The following is a 4,404-nucleotide window of genomic DNA, read 5'->3' on the forward strand; positions in this document are numbered from 1 at the left end:
ACTCTTAAACAACCAATGGGTTAAAGAGAAAATCAGAGGCAAATTTAGGAAATATCTTGAGGCAAATGAAAATGGAAATACAACATACTAAAACTTATGGGATATAGCAAAGGCAGTGCTGAGAGGGAAATTTATAGCTCTAAATGCTTATATTAGAAAAGAAGAAAGTCTTCAGAGACCTAACCTCAAAACTGGAAGAACTAGAAAAAGAAGAGCAAATTAAACCCGAAGTGAGAAGGAAGGAAATAACAAAGATTAGAGTGGAGATAAATGAAATAGAAAAGAAAAACAAAACGATTATCGAAAATCAAACCCAAAGTAGGTTCTTTAAAAAGATCAACAAAATTGACAAACCTTTAGCTAGACTGACAAGGAAAAAAGGAGAGAGGTTACAAATAATGAAAATGAGAAATGAAAAGGGGGACATTACTACTGACCTCACAGAAATAAAAAGGACTGTAAGAGGATTCTATGAACACTTGTATGCCCATAAATCAGATAACTTAAAACAACTGGACAAATTCTTAGAAACACACAAACCACCTACATTGACTCAACCATAAATAGAAAATTTCAACAAACCAATTACTAGTAAACAGACTTAATCAGTCATCAAAGACCTCCCAACAAAGAAAAACCCAGGACTAGATGGCTTCACAGAGGAATTCTATTGAACATTTCAAGAAGACTAACTCCAATTCTGCTCAAATCTTCCAAAAAATTGAGGAGGGTGCACTTCCTAAATCATTCTACAAGGCCAGTATCACCTGACTCAAAACCAGATAAAAATACCACAAGAAAAGAAAAAAAGAGTTGGAGTGGCTATACTAGTATCAGATAAAATAGACATTATCTCTTATGAATATAGACATAAAAATCCTCAATAAAATAGTAGCACACTGCATCAAACAGTATATTAAAAGAACTATATATCATGAGTAAATGGGATTTATCCCTGGTATGTAAGGTTGGTTCAACATAAGAAAATGAATAAATGTAATACACCACTTTAACAGAATGAAGAGGGGAAAAACCCACATGATCACCTCAGTGCAGAAAAGGCATTTGATAAAAACCCAGCATCTTTCCTTGATAAAAATACGTAGAACACTAGATAGAGAAGGAAACTTTCTCAAAATGATAAAGAACATACATGAAAAGCCTATAGCTAACATCCTACTTAACAGTACAAGACTGAAAGCTTTCCCTCTGAGAACAGAAACAAGACAAAAGATGCCCATTGTCATCACTATTATTCAACATTGTACTGGAAGTTCTTGCCAGAGCAGTTAGGCAAGAAAAAGAAATAAAAGGCCTCCAAATTGGAAAGGAAGAAGTAAAACTTTCCCTATTTGCAGATGACATACTATATACAGAAAATCCTGAAAAAATCCACAATAAAGCTCCTAGGGCTAGTAAGTGAAATCACCAAAGTGGCTGGGCACAAGATCAACACCCCAAAATCAACAGTGTTTCTATACACAAGCAATGAGCAAGTCAGAAGTTAAGAAAAAAATTCCACTCACAATAGCAACTAAAAGAATCAAATATCTAGGAATAAATCTAAACAAGAATGTAAAGCACTTATACAAAGAAAACTACAAAAATTGCTAAAAGAAATTAAAGAAGACCTAAATAAATAGAAGGACATTCCATGTTCATGGATTAGAAGACTATCATTAAGATGTTAATCCTACCCAAAGTAATTTGTAGATTCAATGCAATCACAATCAAAATTCCAACAACTTTCTTTACAGAAATGGAAAAGCCAATCATCAAATGTATATGAAGGGTAAGTGGCCCCAAATAGCTACAGTCATCTTGAAAAAGACTTTGAAGTTGAAGGACTCAAACTTCCCAATCTGAAAACTTATTATAAAGACACAGGAATCAAAACAGCCTGATACTGGCTCAAAAACAGACATCCAGACCATGGAATCAAATTGAGTTCAGAAATCAACACTCACATTTATGGCCAAGTGATGTTTTACAAGGGGGCAAAGACCACTCAATTGGGAAAGAATAGTCTTTTCAGCAAATGGTGCTAGGAAAACAGGATCTCAATTTGCAAAACAAAGGAGGCGGGCTCCTGCCTAACACCATATACACTAATCAACTCAAAATGGATCAAAGACCTAAATATAAATGCTAGAACTATCAAACGCCTAGAAGAAAACAGAGAAGCATCTTCAGGACCTTGTGTTAGACAATGATTTCTCAGACTTTACACCAAAAGCACAAACAAAACAAACAGATAAATGGAAACTCATCAAAATTAAAAACTGTGCCTCAGAGGACTTTTATCATGAAAGTAAAACAACACCCTACACAATATTTGGAAACCACAAATCCGATAAAGGCTTACTATCCAGAATACATAAAGAAATCCTTCAACTTATTAACAAAAAGCCAAACAACTAATTTAAAAATGGACAAGACTTGAATAAACATCTCTCCAAAGAAGATATACAAATAGCTAAAAGCACATGAAAAGGTGCTCAACATCATTAGCCATTAGGAAATACAAATCAAAACCAAAATGAGATAACATGTCACAGCTATTAGAATGGCTATTAAAAAAAATGGAAAATAACAAATGTTGGAGATGATGCGGAGAAATAGGAACATTCGTTCATTGCTGGTGGCAATGAAAGATGTTGCAGCCACTGTGGAAGACAATTTCATGGTTCCTCAGAAGGCTAAGTATAGAACTACCATATTACCCAGCAATTCTACTACTAGGTATATACCTGAAACAATTGAAAGCAGGGAGTCAAAAACAGTTATTTGCACATCAGTGTTCACAGTGGCATTATTCACAATTGCCAAAAGAAGGAAGCAACCCAAGTGTCCATCAACTGATGAATGGATAAATAAAATATGGTGTATACATACACACACACACACACACACAATGGAATATTATTCATCTGTAAAAAGGAATGAAGTCCTGATGCATTTGACAACACAGATGAACCCTGAAGACATTGCTGAGTGAAACAGCCCATACACAAAAGGACAAGCATTGTTATGATCTCAGTGATTTGAAATAATTAAAATAAGCAAATTCATAGAAGCAGAATCTAGAATATAGGTTACCAGGGGGCAGGGTGGGAAACAGACAGGTAATGGGAAGCTAAGGCTTAAAATACAGGTTTCCTATTTGGAATGATGGAAATGTTTGGGTAATGAAGAGTGGTGATAGCAGCACAACATTGTGAATGCAATTAACAGCACTGAAATATATATTTGCATGTGATTAAAAGGGGAAATGTAACATTGGTAACAATAAAAAAACCACATGGAACTACACTTCACCAACACTAAACACTAAGTTAAGGCATGGACTCTGGTTAATAGTGCAATTGTAAAAATGTGTTATTGTTAATTGTAACAATGTTCCACACCTGTGCGTGGTGTTGGGCATGGGATAGTGTATGGCAATCCTGTATTTTACGTATGATTGTTCTATAAACCCTCAACTTTATAATAAAGAAAAAAATATGTACTAGGCAAACAGTAGACATTCAAAAAAGTTTGAATGAACCTTAATTTGAATTACTAAAGTGGCACATAGTGACAGGGTAGAGCTACAAGTATATTAAGCAGTATAACATAGACACACAAACAAATTTAAAAAGGAATTATTTTCTTAATTTCAGGAATGCTCTATCAAGTGTTAGTTGGTATCCTCATAGATAAAGCATAAGGCAAAACTAGGAAAGCTCCAGAAAAGAACTATCAAAAATGATTAAGCAATGATTATGAATAGACCCTAGGATATATAGTCCAGAAAAGGTATCAAGGGTAAATTTCTACTGTGTTTTCAAGCATATGATTATGTATATATATTTCCCATCTTCACAGATACAAAGACAGAACAAAACCAGTAAAATTTCAACAAAAGGCAATTCACTAAAAATAAATGAATAAAAACAAAAAGTTAAAATTTAAAAATGACTGAACACATATTTCAAAGAACCCCATCCTGAAAAGAATAAAGCACAAAAGAGAAGATTAATGACATTACAAATACATGTTCATAAAGCAGATGTAACTCTGCTTAAAAGTTGTAACTTTTCTTAGCAATGTAGAATTGTTCATAAAAGAAGCAAACATTCTCAGTCCAAAGGGTCAAATAATATTTCTATCCATGTAAATTTTTTCTAGAAAAGCAGATTATAATAGACATATAAATACCAAAAGAAGTGATTAAAAAAAAAAAAGTCCCATGTTAATAAGTGAAATAACTGGTTATGGCAAGAATATTTTCTCTAAATGAAAAAAGTGCTGAATATAATAAAATTAATGGAGTCTTCAATGCCCAGCAGACATCATATGAATGGCAGAGGGACAATTCTGTTATTCTTCTTGAAAATTGGACTATGTAACGAATTTCCAAAA

The sequence above is a fragment of the Choloepus didactylus genome, chromosome 4, assembly GCF_015220235.1.
Source record: "Choloepus didactylus isolate mChoDid1 chromosome 4, mChoDid1.pri, whole genome shotgun sequence".
NCBI classification, from domain to species: Eukaryota; Metazoa; Chordata; class Mammalia; order Pilosa; family Megalonychidae; genus Choloepus; species Choloepus didactylus.